The sequence below is a fragment of the Rhipicephalus microplus genome, unplaced genomic scaffold (assembly GCF_043290135.1).
Source record: "Rhipicephalus microplus isolate Deutch F79 unplaced genomic scaffold, USDA_Rmic scaffold_72, whole genome shotgun sequence".
NCBI lineage: Eukaryota > Metazoa > Arthropoda > Arachnida > Ixodida > Ixodidae > Rhipicephalus > Rhipicephalus microplus.
This window is the reverse complement of record NW_027464645.1, coordinates 952610-972719: the sequence shown is the minus strand read 5'-3', so window position 1 is coordinate 972719 and position 20110 is coordinate 952610.

Below are 20110 nucleotides of genomic sequence, written 5' to 3'. Positions count from 1 at the left end.
TAAGACAGGAAAACACAAAGGTTGGTTACGATGGCACAAAGGTGCCAACAGTTGAACAGAGGTGTGTAATATCTTTTTTTCTCACACTTCGCAAACACCGTCTCTCATTATTCTGTATATAGCATGGCGAGTCAAGTGTCCACACCTGGGTCTTTCTTTTCGGCATGGCGGAGAAGGGCAGCACAGGAGCAGATAGCCAGAACTCTGCCAGAACGCTAAAAGCTACAGGAGTAGATAACCAGACCCATAGCGTGCGCAATGGGAGGTGTGGGGGGAAGGGGGGAGCCCCATTTGATCACATATGAGGGGAGAGTGCAAAGTCGGCCCTTTGCGTTGACATCATAAGGAAAGGGGGACTGCGACGAACCTTCGCCCCTACATTTCACTAAAATAGCAGGAGGGAGTCATGCTTCCTATTGGCAGGGTTTACATAGCGTAGAGCCAATTTCTTTCTTGGCTATGAACACCTTAAAAATTAAGTTACATAGAAAACAAAGAGCACTATAACAATCGTCATGTCATACCAACTAGCCCAAACCGCCACGCTACTAAGTTGCAAAAGAGAAGATGCGTGCATTTCTCTATCTTCCTTTGCTCGTCTCTCTCCCCTCGAGGCTCTCCGCAGTTTCGCATTCGTCAACCACTCGTGTCATATCAACATGGCGGCATACGCTTACCAACGCTTTCGACTTCTCTGCTGCTGGTGGTTTTCGGAAAGTAGGACTGAGAGTTGGGCGAGTTGGAACGTCGGTGCTCGCGTTCGTGTGGTGAAGAAACTATGGACCACCTCCCCAAATGAAACACTGGTGGGATGCGAAGCCGCAGCGGTGCGCACGGCGTCGACACAGCTGAAACGGGCGAGGACGCGTGTGCTGGAAGAACGGTTTTAAGCCAAACTCGATGTAGCGTTTATTTGAGTAAACGTTTGTTTGAAACGCGAACACAGGGGAGGCGAGCTTTCCTGGCTCGCGCCTCGTTGGTGTTGCAGACGCGACATCACCATTCGCGAACGCTCTCGGCTTTGCTAACCCTCGCAATGCCGGCAACAGCCGGGTTAGGCCTAATCGCATCGGCAGATGTTTCAGCGGGCGAAGGAGCGTCGCCTTCCGGCGTCCCCTCCGTAGCAGATAAACGAGCCGAAAGAGTGTTTCCACTCGATGTGTGGTCGAGCGTTGCGAGCTGTGGAGAAGATGAAGCAAGGGAGAAGTGTGTTGTGAGCGGGTGGATGAGCCGGCAGCTGTGGGTGCTGCGGCGAGCGTGGGGCGGGTGAGGGATAGAGCGACGTCAGCGCGCACCTGCGAGAGAAGCTTGCGAAGGGAGCGTGACGTCAACGTGCAGCTGCGGCATGACCTACTTGGCACCGTTCCAACACCTGCGGTGAGGGCAATGCTTTGCGGCGCGTTCGTACGGGTGCATGTACGTACGTCATTACACACGTGGGTCAAAAAGCTGCTTCGCATCTAAAAGACGTTTTGTCTTTCTCGCCGCGCACTTCAATGTATTCGGAAGTTGGTTGTGCTAGAGGACTAGGTTGACTGACATAGATTTCCGAGACATGTGGAGCGGTAAAATGAATAGCTGTCTCAAAGTGCACCCGAAAGTGATATTAAATGCTAAATAGTGCTCGAATAGGAGCCTATTTAGAAAATAAGCATTTACAGGCATTTAGGCCCGAAGCCAATATGAGCATTTACAGGCACTATGAAAACACTATAAAAGCCATTCTTAGCCTCTTAGTTATGCTCATGAAGATTGGAGCAAAAGGAACAAATTCATCATTTGCTTAAACACTGTCCCTAGTTCAAAGATGTTGTGACCCAAGTTTCTTACTATGTTCGCTGAATACAGATACTCCGGTACGTGCGAAGTGCTGTAGGGTTAGGGCTGTCATTTCCGTCACTTTATGCTGTTATCATGTGATGTAGGCGGGCATTCCCGATGCCACATTCAAAACTCAATAGAGCACAGGCAGTCTCGCTGCGCTTACGTCCAACCCATTCGTACCCGTCGTTAGCATACCTAAATGCAATTTACCCTCACAAACTCTCCAACACCGCCTGCACCCGCTTGAGGGCAGACCGCTACATTAGCACACATGCTCTGAGAGTGCGGGTGGCTTTGGTCCGACTGATAGCAAAGCCGAGTGCGATGTGCTCCTACGCATCCCAGAACTTCAGGACCAAATCCTGGCTGTCCGTGGGCCCGTGACAGGGACCTCAGTCTAGATCTGCCTGTCCCCAAGTGGGAGTAGCCGGGGGGTGCGTGGCAACCTCAGCGCCTGCACTGGACCGTGATAAAGTTGTTCTGAATTACCCACTCACTCATCTCATGTGGTCGCTAGGTGTTAGGCGTGCAAAACCACGTATAGTGTAGCCATGTATAGTATAGGATAGCAAGGGGACGCGAGAGAGAAGCGAGGGTAAGGAGGATGGAAAGGAAGAGGGGTAAAGGTAAAACATACCATAGTCGTGTATGGCCTGTCGGTTAGCACAACCATGTGTAGTATGAATAGTATAAAAGTGAGGGAAAAGGAAGAGAGGGTTCGGAGGGGAGAAGGTAAAGCTTCGCATAGCCATGTATGATGTCACGCAGGCAAAAACCATGTGTAGTACAGGTATGTACAGCATAACCATGAAGAGTAAATACATAAACGAGCAGCGAAAGACAAATAAGGGTAAGGAGGACGGAAAGAAAGCGGCGGAGAGTAAACCATAGCATATATCCTTGTGTAGTACACGATAGCGAAATGAGTAAGAAAAATGAGGTTGAGAAGAAGAGAAAGGAGGAGAAGGAGCATAGCATAGCGGTATATGCTATAGCATAGCAAGGAGATTAGAAAGGCAAGTTGATTGATATGTGGGGTTTCACGTCCTAAAACCGCCATATAATTATGAGAGACGCTATAGTGGAGGGCTCCGGAAATTTTGACCACATGGGATTCTGTAACATGCATCCAAATCTGAGCACACAGGCCTACACCACTTCCGTCTCCATCGGAAATGCAGCCGGGATTCGATCCCGCAACCTGAGGGTCAGAAGCCGAGTACCTTAGCCCCTAGACCATCGTGGCAGGGCTAGAAAGGCAAGTGAGTGTGAGGATGAGAGATGGTAAAGCATGACATAGCCGTGTAAAGTATCTTGTAGCAAGGGGTGAGGAAGGGTAGTGATGGTAAAGAGGAAAGATTTGAAGATAAAAAGGAAGGTAAAAAAAGACAACGTAATTCCTAGCATAGAGACTTGTAGTGCCGTATAGCAAGCTTGTGGGAAAGGGAATTGAGGGTAAGTGGTGTAAGAATAAAGAGTACGGGGAGGGTAGAGCATAGCCGTGTATAAGACTGTGCAGCAAGGTCTGGGAAATGGAAGTCAGAGTCGGGACGAAGGAAGAGAGTGCCACTGAATCGCAGTTGATGGTCTCCTTTTCCACCGCAGAAGCCAAGCAGGCTGCACGTTTTGAACGTCGGCGCACGCTTGCCCGTGAATGCGAGGGTCACTGAAGGGCAACTGAATCATCATCATCATCATCATCATCATCATCATCATCAGCCTGAGTACGTCCACTGCAGGACAAAGGCCTCTACCATGTTCCGCCAGTTAACCCAGTCAAGTGCTTGCTGCTGTCAATTTATACCCGCAAACTTCTTAATCACATCTGCCCACCTAACCTTCTGTCTGAAGGACGGCGCACGCTTGCCCGTGAATGCGAGGGTCACTGAAGGGCAACTGAATCATCATCACCATCATCATCATCATCATCCTGACTACGTCCACTGTATGACAAAGGCCTCTCCCATGTTCCGCCAGTGAACCCGGTCCTGTGCTTGCTGCTCCCAATTTATACCCGGAAACTTCTTAATCTCATCTGCCCATCTAACTTTCTGTCTCCCCCTAACACGCTTGCCTTCTCTGGGAATCCAATTAGTTACCCTTAATGACCAGTGCTTATCCTGTCTACGCGCTACATGCCCGGCCCATGTCCATTTCCTCTTCTTGATTTCAACTATGATACCATTAACCCCCGTTTGTTCTCTAATCCACTCTGCTCTCTTCTTGTCTTTCAAGGTTACACCTACCATTTTGTCTCGTGAAACATGAAAGATGTCGTGAAACGTGTCTCGTAAAACGTATGACGGAATTGCTTCGTAATTCTGACATCTTTCATGTTGAGTGTAATTGCATGAATTTTTCATGTAACAGTACTTTTCGTGGCAAGCTCATATTCACCATATAACTAGGCATGCTGATCGTACTTTCTTCACCCATATAAAACGTAACTTTTGGTCTAGATCCTACCAACTTAACAATTCGTTCATAAAACATCAGTTGTATAAAAACTTGCTCAAACTCCATTTTGTGGTCTCATTTTAGTTCGCCATATTTTCAGCACCGAAGTCATTCGCAACTGTTCGCCAACACTTTCAACCAGACGCGCACCCATCTCTAACGACATTCAATCTCGCTTGGCAATAACCTGCTGATTCGACGTACAGGCGTCAAACTTTTGTGGGTTTAAGAAAACCAGTAATATTTCGGCTAACAGCTGACGAAAATTAGAGGCATTTAGTTTTCCCGAAGCCATAAATGTGACATATGCTTCAAATAATAATCTTCTTGCGAACAAATTTCTCTAGTGCCCTCAAACATTAAAAAAAATGACATCCCTAGTATTTCAGTAATGCAAGCATTCGACGCTGCGAAGCGTGTTAACTGAACTTCTCCTCCATCCCACCAGGAACAAGTAGGAGTTAACTTTCTGAAAGGCGAGCACTAAATTTCTTTCACAATTTTCCCGTTTCTTCAAGTCCATGCAAAGAGTAAGCAAGAGGCTACATAATCGAAACAGCAGTCGCTGAAAAAGCCCTTCCTAAAAATTTTTTTCTCGGTGAGAAAGGCGGAATGATTCGGCCTCAAAAGCACCAATGCCTCGATTTGCCCAAACAGGCCGCGAGAGAAACAAGCCACAGTTTATATCCGAGTTGCAGACGGTACACCACTGGTGTACGTACAGCGCCTCAAGTCATCATCGTCTTCGCAAAAACAGCCTTCGTGCATGCGTAAAAAACGAACAAAGCGGACGCCGTGTTAAGAACGAACAGAATGTTTGCCTTTCGACGGGAGAAACACCGTCGCACGCACGCAGCCCCACATTTCCGCCGGATTCGAGCAAACAAACAAACAAAAAACAAGAGCAGAGGCGAGGCGTGTGTGCACTCAGTTGCTCGGGCTAACAATTCGGAGAAGAGTCGTTCGACTAACAGCGAGTGCAAAAAACGCCGAAGTGTTTCGGAATGTGCGCTATACGACGGAGCGGCGACAAAATAGAAGCGGTAGGTGGTACATGGCGAATCGGGAGTAAGTTGTTGGGAGGAGAAGGGGATCGGCTTTTTGCAATCTGAAAGTACTATAAGGAGGCACTCGCTGTGTCGCGCTGGAGATTGCATTTTAGAAGATGAGGTGCCGCAGCCGCCGTGCCACTTCGTGGCAGCGCATGCAGCGGTAGCTATAGAAGAAAAGAAACCAAGACACGAAAATGGTGTCTCGCCGTTATTCCGCCGATAGTTCTCTGCCGTTTCGGCTTCGACTGTTCTCTGGTGCTATTCTCTCCTTCTCTTTATCTATCTATCTATCTATCTATCTATCTATCTATCTATCTATCTATCTATCTATCTATCTATCTATCTATCTATCTATCTATCTATCTATCTATCTATCTATCTATCTATCTGTCTGTCTGTCTGTCTGTCTGTCTGTCTGTCTGTCTGTCTGTCTGTCTGTCTGTCTGTCTGCCTGTCTATCTATCTATCTATCTGTCTGTCTCTCTCTCTATCTATATGTATATATATATAACTATATGTAGCTATTTATTTATCTATCTATCATTTGTTTCTTTCTTTTTCATTTCTTTCTTTGTTTTTCTTTCTATCTCTTTCTCTTTGTCTCTCTTTTGTCTCTTTCCTTTTTTGAACACGCTACACGGTGTTCATTCCTGTGGGCACGGCTGTGAATAGTCGCACGCATGATCAGAGGCGATGCGTGCTTTTTTAGTTTTTTTTTTGTATCGCAATTTCTTTATACAGAAATCTTAAGACCACATCGTTCTCCCTGTTTTTTTTTGTTGTTGTTTTTTTCAAATGGGCGTGTTGTGCTATGCGGCGCGTGCCGCGAATATGTTGCGTGAAGCTCATATGCATATTTGATTGCGACCACGATCGATACGCGTCCTGTTGGAAGGCTGATCAGAAATTTAGTCGCCTGGAGGCGCGAGAAGCGTGTTTCAGGCGTGTCTTTATAGGCGCGGTGGCGTAGGATGATTTTCGTTTTGCGACCGGCTGGGTGCATGCACCTTCCTTGTACCCGGAAGTCCAATGCATTCCGCATCATTATCGTCCAAAAGCGTGCCAAAAGCGCCGAATTAACCTTGCCTATGATTTTGACATTAAAGCTAAGCGGCGTAAGATTCGCGATGTGATGCGAAGTAACAAAGTACGTCCTTCGAATCTTGTTGCAGGTGTAATCTGTTCAAATGCAGCGCAAAGCCGCAGCTGTATTTCTGCGAGACTGAATGATAGTCTTAAAACTGCGCGACAAATGAATGTGCGCCTTAAGTAGAATGTAAAACGCCGGCATAGCTTATCTCGTTTGTGGGTCGCTTCTTGCAATGAGCTGTGAAACAACTGATCTACAGCGAAAAACCGTGACGCAGTCTCATGTTGAATATTTCATGTCTTCAGCCGGTTCGAGCTCTGTCTCATTTCTTGTGGTGGTGTAGCGTAATCGCTACACAACCGCAGTGGCATGCAACGGACAATTCGTAACATAGATTAAAGTGATAAATTGAAGCAAAGCTGCTATACGACCTAGTTGGAACATATTCATCTTAAGGTTTTTGCGAAAACGCACTGGTACAAACATGAGAAACACCCGGACGGGCGCACGGACGGAGGAACACTCATGCACACCTCCTTATGAATGCGGCCGTTCCCGTGGCAGCGCCAATGTGGCTTCCATCTCCGAAGTGGTGTCTCGCCGCCTTCTTCTTTGGTTATGCGCAATCGCTCAGTTTGAGAGAGGCGCGCTGTGTTCTCGGTTACCAAACATCAAAGAGTCTGTATACGTCCTTAGGCGAAGCGGTATTGTGAAACTGAAGCGGGCGCTTCACCAAACCTTAGGTGAGACTTAGCGGTATATTTTGGAGGTGAATGTGATGTGCCCAGACGCACAGGAAGACGTATGCTCGCACGCACGTGTACACACAAACAAGCCTACCTTCGCACAACATATGTAGTCCCTTTGCAATGAGGAACACCAAGAGTGATGAGTACTCGGAAGACCTCTTCGTCGGGAAACACCAGAAAATTTCTGTTGTTCAGTAAGATTATTTCAGTGTTCAGCAATTTTGCCCACAAAAACGGACGATTACCGTTTAATCGGCACAACTTTTCAACATAATTAAACTGCTCAGCATTATTAAATGGCATCCTTAATGACCACGCCGTGGTTTTGAAACGTAAAGCCCCAACAACTAATAAAGTTTATCGCTTCGTTGTGAGCCTTCGTGGGGCCGTTCTGCAATGAGAAGATAAATTTTTGAAAAGTTGTTATCGAGCATGGGCTAGAAATCCAAAGATAATCAATGTACGGCCCAGTGCACGTTGAGGCATTTTTTTTTTTTCAAAGTCAACTAATGCTAACGAGAACATCTTGTTTTTCGTACGCATTTCTCGATACATAAGCACAAGAAAACCAGCAGTTCAAATTAATGGTGCAGTGATGACAAGGCGATGACAAATAGCATCTGTACAAGATTTTCTAAGCAGTTCCGAAGAGTGGCTTGAATAAGAAAGCTGGTAGAAAAAAAATCCCTCGAGACAATGCGAATCACATCACGAACTGCCGACATGAAGAGCTAGACGGAGAACATTGATGTGAGGACAATTGAAAGTGGAATTCTCAAGTCTGTCCAACACCTTGATTATTGTTTCTTTGTTTTATTTCTTTCATTCAGTGCCTTGAACAAAACTTCCCCTTGCAACAGGATTTCCACGTCATGCAACTCAATAAGATGGAAAACTATGCTCAGCACGCACGTGTACAGCTTTTGTCGAAGTGAGCCGGACAGCCAGGAAATGGAAAGGTATAGAGTTATAGCTTGTTATAGAGTTATAGCTATAGAGTTATAGAGTTGTAGCTATAAGGAAAGCTACAGGGGCATGCCCGATGGTGGACCCACATTCGCGGCGCGGGGAAAGCGTGTGCACATGCGGCGGGACCTGTCGCTGTCGCATGCTCTATAGGCTTGCACACGGAAAGGGGCAGCCACTCTCCTAGTTACCTAAGAGGGGGGGGGGGGGGGTGTAAAGTCTGCCCTTTACATTGACATGATAGAGAGGTGGGATGCTGCGACAAACCTTCGCCCCCCTTCCCTCACCCCATGAAGTTGAAACCTACGCACGCCTATGGCATAATCCACAGATACTGAAGACTAATAATATTTATAATAATTGATGGGGTTTAACGTCCCAATACTACAATCTGATGAGAGACGCCATCGTAGAGTGCTACGGATATTTTTACCACCTGCGGTTCTTTAACCAAGGTGGATGATTGGCCCCGCTGGTGGTTGAACTTGTCCTTGACTGCTTGTCTTCTGTGTTCGTCACTGCGCAGTGTACATCGGTGTACATGGTCTGACATCGGTCACGGCTCTTTAAAGTGAACCAAAATCTACGTACACAAACCTCATGTATTTTCGCCTCCATCGAAAATGTGGTCGCAGCGACCTGCGGATCAGCCGTCGAGCACATTTACTGAATACTCGATTTCTACGTATGTGTGCGACCATTGTTGTCATCTTATGTCTGTTTCGGTGGTGTGTTTGTGTTCGTGTTACGTGTTTGTCAGGGCTCAAATTTGTGTGACGTCACAAATTCTATAGCCATCTGTGTCGCCCATGGCGACGTCATCGAGTCGTACTCTCCAGTCACGGGACTGTATGCATGCTGCGTGTTGACGCTGCCGACGCTGACGTGGCTTCTTGCTATTCAGCCACCTATTTTACCTTCTTACTTCTATTCCACGTGCCAATCTGATTGATTGATCGATCGATTGATTGATTGATTGATTGATTAATCGATTAATTGATTATCTGATTATTTGATTATTTGATTAATTGATTGATTGGTTAATTGATTAATTGGTTAATTGATTAATTGATTAATCTAATAATTGATTGATTGATTGATTGATTGATTGATTGATTGATTGATTGATTGATTGATTGATTGATTGATTGATTGATTGATTGATATGTGGGGATTAACGTCCCAAAACCACCATATTATTATGAGAGACGCCGTAGTGGAGGGCTCCGGAAATTTTGACCACCTGGGGTTCTTTACCGTGCGCCCATATCTGAGCACACGGGCCTTCAACATTTCCGTCTCCATAGGAAATGCAGCCGCCGCAGCCGGGATTCGATCCCGCGACCTGCGGGTCAGCAGTCGAGTACCTTAGCCACTAGACCACCGCAGCGGGGCCACGTGTCAATCGCTATAAGTATGGCTTAAGCGTTAACCTGAGAAGCGAGGTGAGACGTGCACTAAAGCCGCGAAAATTTTCACGAGTTTTCTGATGGCAGTCACTCTCTGCCCACTTCGCTTGAGGCTTATGATGCTTTTGTACTGTAGCGATACTGCAAACGCGGCTGAAAATTTTGCAGCATTTAAACAACAAAATCTACTTTCCAAACTTCGTTATAATCTATTACGCTCCTCGGAGCGAAAATCATTCACTTGAACCAGATAACTCTACTATCATTAGCGTTCAAAAATAAAAGGAAATGATTTAGAGAAGTACAGTAAGGAGAGAGATAGAAAAAATCCCCGAGGTTACGACACCTTCTAACACATGAATAGGAAAAAAAAGGGTCGCGTGCTAAGCTAAAGAAAAAAAAACGCGATGCCGGCAACTAAGCTGGCAGACGAGCAGGCACTCTCACCGTAGGGCGCTGCTGCGTGCATTCAAGAAAAAAAAAAAGTTCAAGATGCGGATCCCTCTCTCATCCATTTCCGCCTCCAAGGCGCGGCAGCATCCTTTCAAATCTTCCCTTATGCTCGTTATCGTAGTGCTTCTCTGCTTATTTTTCAGCCTCCGCGATATACACGGCATCTCGTTGCCATTAGAAGATGACGAGGTGAGCCCTTATCGGAAGCGCCCGAGGTGCGCAAAAATGCGTCATTCATACGTTGACGGCGTCGGCTGCGCCCGCATGGCGTGCCTTCGTCCATAAGTAACGTATCCGGAAACATGGCGCGAAACGTGCTTGTCGCTTATAGGAGACCCGTACATCACTAAACGGGGTTGAGGTCAAGATGTGTTTAAAAAAAAGAGACATAATTAGGCAAATACAAGCTGGTTTATCCAGTTTGCTACCGTAAGCGTAGAAGGTTAAAGCAAAAGAAAGAGAGAGGGAGGGAGAAGGCATTACTAATAGGTTATTCACAATCCTTGTTTCATCGCCTAGATTTTGCTTAAATTACCTAGAAAGGACTCTATAGCGCTGAGATCATTCAGACACGATGGGAATGCTGGATAGTGCACGGATTTGTTCAGACTTCGTCAATGTGGGCCTCAAATCGCACTTGTGGCTTCGTTTATTGCTGCTTCTATTTTGTCTTGAAAGAAAAAAATTTGCCCCTTTTAGCTACGTGACTCGGTTATACATGGTAAGCCTAAAAGATTAAGCTGATGAAACGCAACTGCTGAACATTTCCGATTGTTTGTTTTGTGACAAAGCAGCTTCAAGCCACGAGAAGCCAAAAGGAACGTAAAGTACGAAAACTAGGCAAATCCATGTACTACCCCTACTTTTCATGCTCTTTGAAGTGTCTTGCGTTGCAGCTTTCATAGACACTAGCGCCAAACTTTCCTCTATAGTGTATATATAGGAAACTCGATGGCTTGTCGAGCAACGGGGTCAATCGCCTTCAAGTATTGAAAAAAAAATTTCTCATGTAGTTTTATTGCCTAACGAGCTGTGACGCGGGTTCCCGAGACCTTTCCTTGTGCGAGAGGTCGGTCATCGAGTCTTACTCAAAGTGCACTGGAGGTCCTGGCATTGTTTGCAAAAAGAGATATAGAGAGAGAAGTAAATGAGGGAAAGGCAAGGACGGTACCAGAATTAAAACGTCTTGTTTGCAATGAGGAAGTAGGAAAAAAAGAAATATGCAAATGAGATCAGGCTTACAAAAAATCATGTAAAAAGGAAAATCAATTGAGGGACAGGAAAAACGTAAGGGGGGTGGGATTTAGCTAATAGTTTTCTAAAATTAACTAGGTGACTCCGGTACTGCCATTGTTGAGCGACCATGGGAATTATGGGTAGTACACGAATTCATCCTCGCGGGCTTCGAGCGCACTTCTCACTTTGCTAATTGCTGCGTCTTGGTTTGGTTTCGAATAAAAGAACGAACTACTGTGAACTTCGTCGCCCGATTTGAATGGGTGAGCCTAATTGGTTAAGGTGGTAAATGGTTAGGGTAGAATTCGTTATGGTGGTAAAGTGCAACAGCAGAACATTTGCTGATTGTCGTCTCGCGACAAAGGCAAACGGAGCCAGAAGAACGAAGACATATCTAAATACTACCCATCATTCCCATGCTCGCTGAAGCGCCGTGCGTTGCGGCTTTCATAGACACTAGCGCTAGGGTTCCCTCTAGTAATTATTGCAGAAAACTTTATGTTTTAACCAGTTTATAAAAATTTATATGCTACCCTACAATGAAGAAAGGGATAAGGAAGTTTGACTGTTAAAGGTAGAGAGAAAGAGGTAGAGCGGGTGTGTGTGTGTGTGTGTGTGTGAGAGAGAGAGAGGCAAGTCATACCACAAGCTGTAGAAGCTTCAAGAATCTGAAGGCGAAACCAAGCCCCATGGTTTAAGGAGCATAGCATGTTTCTTGTGACGCATGCTCAAGTCTACTCTGTGTCAACTGTATAAGTACATCTGCTTCCCGCAGTAGGCCCATAGTACGCCTGCTTTCTGTAGTTTACACCATGAAGACAATGAAAGTAGCTGAAGACAAGTTGCTTTGCGGTACTCGGTGAACACGAAGGAAGAAAGCTATTGTATATTGAACGTGACGTGAAAAATTATCACTGCTTCAGCGCACAGCTGCATTCAAGTCATCACGTTGTATTTCCGCAGTCGGTTATAATTTACATATTTTTATGAAGCTGCACAGTTGAATAGAACAAATGAAGAACACGACCAGGTTCACTATATGTAGACACACTAGTGGCCTTGAACTAACTTCCCATGGCTATAATTGCACTTACAATTTAGATGTTAAATATAGGGTCAGCAGCCAATTGGAAAGGCTATCACATGTGAAGCTGCAGGATAACACCTAAAGCAGGTTTGTCTCTTTTTGTTACATTTTCCTCTTTCTTTATTCATTGTCTGAAGCGTAAAGCTGAGTTTACCGCCGACTGCATTTAATCACAGTTTAAAAAGGTAAAGGGTTATGTTTGTACTCGGTTACCCCATTTTCACGTCTTGAACAGGCGGCTGGTTACAAAAAAAGGAGAAAACAAAAAAACAATCTCATTTTGTTATCTCCATTCTTATCTGACAGAGTGACGATGCTGACAGAGTGACGATGATGTCTTTCAGAGCGTCACTTACCCCGTGTACTGAGGTGATAGTGTCGCGTCTACCATGGTTGTTATAATTTCTGTCCAAATTCAACTGCCGTACTCACGAGCATTCTAGCAGCACTGATCAGTATGGTCTAGCTGGTTGAGAATATTGGACTATATCTTGGCGTAACAGCAACGTTGTCTCGAGACAATCTCATTCCAAGCAGCTAAGTTTTTAATGAGCTTTTTTTCTATCTCTAATTTCAAGACACTTCTTGAACCTTTATCTCGCACACCAGTGCAAAGTATCGAAGGGGTAAATACGAATGCGGTCTTTCTCTGTGTCTATATACCGTTGCATATGACGACATCTCGTCTACAGATATTGTGGTCACAGTCAACCGTGTTATAAAACTATCAGCAGCAGCAGCAGCACGAGCCAATAATACCCATTGCCTCAGTGCATACTGAGCCGGGCGGCTTGCGATTGCGAGTAAATATGAAGTTTTCAGTCAGTACGACTTTCGGCCTTTTACTAACACGTGGTACGCTGCATGAGAGCGCCGTTTTGTATAAGGCACCCACACAACAAAGAACACAACGCTTTGCTCGGGGGTGCGCGAGAGGGAAAGTCCAGAGAAAACAAACTAGTGCGGCCAGGCTCGATGATTGCGCGGCCGTGCTCGCGCATTCGAGTCGCCCGTTCATCGCTGCTGGCGAAGCATTAAAGCGCGCAGCTGTCGTGCGGTGGTAAACAAAGCCGCGAGCACAGCTCGTACTTGTGAACCGAACGATACGAGTTGGAACGAGAGCTAAATGAAGCGAGCGTGCACAGAGTGGACGTCAAGACGTGTCCACAATTTCGGAGAAAGAAAAACAAGAGCGAAAGGCTGGGAGGTTAAGCGGAATGACATCTCGTTTATCACCCTACGCTAAGGAGAAATAGAAAAAAAATGTATGCATATGACAGCTGTACAATACATTAGCCGAGGGACCGGGTCTGCAGCATTATTCTGGCCTCCGGATAAAAATGTTATTAAAGGGACCGTGCGACGCTTTTTCAGAATGGTCAGCACACTCTGCCTATTGGCAGTCGAACACGCTAGCCAAAGATGATAGTACAGCACGCGGCCGGGAACCTAGAATGAATCATCAAAGTCATCTAGAAATCGCTCCTTCTTTTCTCTACAAATGATGCTACATACCTAAATCATTGCGCCATATACCCAAGTCCATGGTCATTGACTTGTTTAAGCACCGTAAACTCCGTAGTTAGCGAGATCACCGCGAGATGCTTGAACGCACACTGGCGATCACACTGTAAGCCACGCGTTCGAAGGAAAGTGAAAAGAAAGTGCTCAAGGTGGTGAGGCGCGCTGACGAAGGAGCGCATCTTCTTGCCTTCTTGTCATCCGCATCCCTCTGTAGATTTCAGTGGCTCACCGGCACAGATGGAGTGAGTGAGTGAGTGAGTGAGTGAGTGAGTGAGTGAGTGAGTGAGTGAGTGAGTGAGTGAGTGAGTGAGTGAGTGAGTGAGTGAGTGAGTGAAAACCTCAGGATGGTCCGAGAAAGTGCTCAAAGCGAGTGGCATATCTCTGCAACTCTGCTCGTACTCAACGTTTTCAAAAGTTTTGTGGCAGTCGATTCATTAGTCAGTAAACCTTTTAGTGAAGCCATTCGGTTATTACTTTAAGTGTTTCGCAGTCCCTTTAAAGTGATAGACTTGCTTCGCAACGCTATCCCTTGAAAGAAACAAGGCAGGCGATTGAAGTGTTGCAATGACTCACATGACCTAGGCCACGAATAATGACCTTGTGCGACGTCAACATGCGATGTCACTTCTACAATATGACGTCATGGTCGCTTAAATCTGACGCAGTATCATGACATCATCGTGCGACGTCATCAGTTGACAGCTTCGTCTGTTCGAAGTCGAACAGGTCACGGAAGTAGTGCGAACCCCAGTGAAGGGCACGAAGCTTCATAATGAGGTGAAGGGAATGCAATCGAGAAAGCAAAGATAACTTACAGGGACTGCAATACTTTTCCAGGCAACCATCGATTGGATTCATTAAAAGAGTTTTATACCTCACGAATCCACCACTGCAAAAAATGGAATCTGTTATGTATGACCGTAGTTGCGGAGATTTTTCGTATGCTGCAGTTGCTTTTTCTCACCTCTCGCCATGACGAGCAAGCTGGAAGCTAAGCAGTACGAGATGGCACGGGGTAAAAAAAACTACGTCACGCACGCGTCATGGAGTAAACAATCTTTCTTTTTTTTTTTCCTACGAACACGTGGCTTATCTTTAGTGTGATTGCGAATGAGTGCGCGGGTACGTGGCGTCCTCCCGCGGCAGCCATGGTAACTACGCAGCTCGCGCTGCTCGAACCAGCCCATGACCGTAAATTTGGGTATATCGCGCGGCCATTTGTGTATATGGCATCATTTCTAAAAAGATGAAAAAACGATTTTTAGGTGCCATTGAGAAATGTATATTTCAAGCCATGGACTGCGCTACAATGTCTGGCTCGCGTTTTCTCAGGAGCCTTGACTACCGATAGCCAGGGTTTCTTACTATGGTGATAAAAGTGTTTCAAAGCCTCCTTATTGTGTAGCTATCACAAGGCAGCTTGTTGTATCTTGCAAGAAGCTTGGTGCCCAATTGTTGCCCTAATTGCGAAACAATTTTATTGGTATGATTTAAAAAGGGATGTTAGCACACAAATAAGGCACCGGCTGCTTCTTGGGGGGGTTGTGCTTACAACAAAAAATAAACACATAAACGACAATACATTAAAGATAAACACAAGTGCAGAAACACACAACTCACACATATATCAAACGACACCATCTTATCGTAAAAGAAAATATCCGAAAAGCAATTTATTATTCGTGTGTCTGATAATGTATCTGCTCGTCGTTGAATTAAATCCGCACATGGACAACATAACAGGCAACTCGTCTAGTCATTGTGGGGATGATTCCGCATAGGTGGGTACAGTCGACCAGCTTGTGGCCACGGCATGCATACGGACACAGTCGACCCGATGATTCCGCACATGTGTCAACAGCCATGCCCCGCCACGGAGGTCGTCTAGTGGCTAGGGTACTCGGCTGCTGACCCGCAGGTCACTGGATCGAATCTAGGCTGCGGCAATTGCATTTACAATGGGGCGAAAATGCTGTAGGCCCGTGTGCTCAGATTTCGAGGTACGTTGAAGAACCTCAAATAATCGAAATTTCTGGAACCCGGCGCTACGGCGTCTCTCATAATCATACCGGGGTTTCGGGACATTAAACCCCACATATCAATCAATCAACGAGTTGACAGTCGACCTACCATAGACATCAGCACACACATATAATAGTATAATATCATAATAGCTATATTAATTAGGACATACATACATTAAAAGACATATCGTAATATATTGCCAGCAATGTCTTTGTATTCTAAATATCGCTTTAGCACCTTTCAAGCGTACACCTGTAAAACTCCGATTGGCCACGGGCCCAGAAGTTTCTTCATACTAAACGGTTTCTAGTCTAATGTCATTAGTTCCGATTTAATGCGGCATCTCGGCGTGTCATGATAAGGGCAGTCCCAAAGAAGGAGGCACACATCTTCATCAAACACCAGCATTCGCATCTATTTCGCTCCTGCCCTGCTTGCACACAGTACTGAAACAATATGGTTAATAATATTTGTTTATTTATAATAACTAATTATTAATATTATTATGATTGATTGATTGATTGATTGATTGATTGATTGATTGATTGATTGATTGATTGATTGATTGATTGATTGATTGATTGATTGATTGATTGATTGATTGATTCGAGCAACACTTGGGTTATGAAAAATATTCTAAAAGCGAGCACACATTAACCGACTCCAACCAAAATTCTTCAGCGCCTTCAACATGAACGTTGTTTCATTTCCCTCTTGTCAAATACGGCCACCCTGACCGGAAATCTAATCTGCGACCTCATACTCAACTCCAAGGCACTGTTACTCGATGCAGAACTTTGACCGGACACCCTCAAAAAAATGTTGCCGTACTCTATACTCAACGCACGTCGTCTGCAGCCGCTTACGAATTCGCAAAAACACAACGCGTGCAAGCCATTTTTTGACCTCTTCAGAGCATATATACCTTGTAGCTTTTGATCACACTTGTGAGAACTCAAAAGGTCGCCAGTTTATAAAAGAAACATGCTTGAGAAAAACAGAGTAACGGAATCTTTTCAAACCAACCACCGTAATACAGCAAAAAGAAGAGAAAAAAGCATCCCTACAGGGCACCAAGCATTTCTTTCATGACAGGCAGCTAGCACAAAGAAGTATATTTCCAGAACAAGTTGCGAAACTTCTGGAACTTTTCTGTGAGGCGCAACATCAACAGCAGAAGCGACCGAAGCAAAAAAAAAAACATACGAGGTCGTACACACATCGCATAAAGCGAAAGGGCGGAAAAGAATTCAAGCAGCGAGGTCGGTGGGCAAAATAAATGATGAAAGACAATGGAATGCCTGGACCACGCATTATATATCTCAGGTCGACGCGAGCTGGCCCGGTAGAAGATCAATCGTTCCGATGTCAGATCACAGTGGTGCGGTGGGTTCGTGCAAAGAGCGAAAGACGAGGAATAACAAAAAAAAGGGCAACAAGTTCAAAAACAGCGAAGAAAGTTGCTGTTGGGGGGCATCCGCCCGAATGCGGACTTATGATGGAGATCAATGCATTACCTCGATCCCTTTGGTCGGTACTGCAGGGGAAATCGAATAAGGAAGTCTGAAAATGCGAACAGCGAAAATACAAAAGTTTCCTGAACATTGTATGGCACGTCATGTGAAAGAGAGTGTTGGCGCGCAACGCTCTTTTTCGTTTTTTCCGGGGCTTCTGCATTGATTTTAACGTTCGCTAATAGAAATGACAAATACGCATCGCTTAACTCAATTAAGTACGGGGGATTTCTCTTCGTTAAAGGGACACTAAGGATTAAAAAAACAAAGAATTTTTCTGATACTGGCGAATTGCTATTTCACAATTTCAAGATTACCGCTACTGCAAAGCACGGGAGCTTTTGCCTGCTGTGTCTCCGCCCTGGGCCGGTTCGCTCCTCCTTAGGCGACCTGGTCATCATCAGGTTCCCCCGGGGAACCTTTAATCCTTTAATCCCCTCACCCCTTCCCCCAGTGCAGGGTAGCAAACCGGACGTGCGTCTGGTTGATTTCCCTGCCTTTCATTTCTTCCCCTACTCCTCTTCTTCCTCAAAATCACCGCGCTTACCGCGTGAGGATACCTGGTAAGCGAGAAAACGCTCTAAAAGAAAATGCGGGTAGCGACGCCACCTCAAAATTTTCGCAACAAACGCCATGACGTCATAAATTTTGATGGTGCCTACTAGGTCCCACGTAATTTCCAATCAGTGAAAATGAAGCACGTTGGGCTCTGAGAGTGGCATACTCAACGTACCTATATTTTCCGAAAACTTCGTACAGCCAACGTCCCCACATTACGAAACACACGGTCTGAAATGAATTAACCCACGCGTGAATTCGGCGCGAATTTGAAAAATGAAAGTTTAGCCTTGATTTTGCCTCTAATAACAAACTTATGATAGTGAAGTTGAAGAGATTGGAGTTTTCATAGTACGATTTATCCCTACAAACCAATTCCCTGTTTCGCTTCAGTGTGCATTTAAGGTGCTTCTAGCTTATCTGACAGGCCCGAGTCATTCGTTTGGCCACTTCAGTGGAATAAAATTTTGTACTAGTTCGCTTTGCAAGATATGCTAATCAAAGTAATAATAATACCGGAGTCTTAGGCACCTTAACCACAATATGATCATGAGGCGGAGTGTGCGTACAGCGTTTTTGGGGATTCACAGAGGCGCTTTCCTTGCCGGCGATTCTGTAAACCACCATCGTTTCATTGAGTACATGCTACGTTCGCGTCTGAAAACGACCACGCTGAATAGCAGATGACGCTTTATTCAGGACGCGTACATCGCCGTCATGTTGTCTTGTTAGAAAAAGCGTGCAGGAACTCGCTGACTAAGTATGAAGCGGCTATGTCACAAAACGAAAAAAAAAAAGTCTGAGCTCTTCCACTACCGTGAAGATTGCAGGTCATAGAATCGAACCCGGGTCGCGGCGGCTGCATTTCGAATGGAGGCTAAAATTCGTGATGCCCATGTACGTAGATTTACACACGCGTTAAAGAACCACCGGTGGTTGAAATTTTGGGAGCCCTCAACGGCGTCTCTCGTAATGACATCTTAGTATTGGGACGTTATTCCCCAACGGTTACATTATTACTGCGAAGGTAGAAGCCAGTAACAGCGACCGCACGTGCTTTCGCGCCTATTGGCGTTTGCCCTGCTTCCGTTGCCGCTGCACTTCCTCCCAGCAAACGAAAAGCGTCCGTCCCATAGCGAGTTCATAGCACAACCGATAATGTACGATGTGTACGTCAAGAGAGAAAGTGCACGGCGACCGGTGGAAAAGACTGAACGAAAAAAAAATGGCGAAGCCTGCACAAATCAGCGCGAAGCTTGAAACAGTGAAACGAAGATTTTTGAAGACTAATCCTATTGCTTCTATAGGTTGGTTATAGGCCTCAGCTAGAGTTGACGTAGGTTGCTTTTACAGGTGGCTTCTACGTCGTCGATATGCATTTAGCTAGGTTATACTAGTTTGCGTATGCGTTTACTCTCAGTGCAGGGAGGTTCGAGTTACACCGCAGTCACAGGCACGACACGCATTCCTAAACTGCAGAAACAGGACCTCGAGCTGAAAACAAAACGTTCGCACTTTTCATAGACTCTCGGGCATGTCGTCGTTGCTCTTACATCACTTCACGGTCTTCCCGCAGCCGCCGTTGACTGTCCCTTTTCCTAGTATTCTTTCGTTGTATACGCACTCAGGGGTCTTCGGCTCGCCACCGTCGCTTTGTAGTCATTTGTCGGGTCAACTGTTGCCTTCATTTTTAGTGCACCAGCGCTGGGTAGTAAGGTTTACCCAATTTCTGCAGCACAAATCTGGTAAATGATGTTTATAGTGTTTTATTTCGCTGAACAAGGAACGATTCGCTAAGCAGTTTCTATGTTAAAACTTTGTTCAGGCAAAGGGATTCGCTCCGCGTAGCTGGAGCCCTCAATCCAAGGCTCCGGTGGCCTTCGCCATCTCGTGAGCTCTGTCGATCAGCTTGGCTTCTTCTTAGGGCTTTGATCGGGACAGCGCAGCCTCTCCACTGCCCCGATGTTTGCGAGCTGTTTATTGCCACCACCTTCGCTTGCGGGCAGGTCCATGCGACGTGGTAAGGTATTGGGTTTGTTTAGGAAAGGCAGCGCGAAGACACAAGGACGAAGAGACACAGTAGACGCCACTGAAGCTGGCTAAAAACTGATGTTTATTGCCATTCCCTGTGCAGATATATGTGCCAAAAGACTCAGCTGTCAAAGA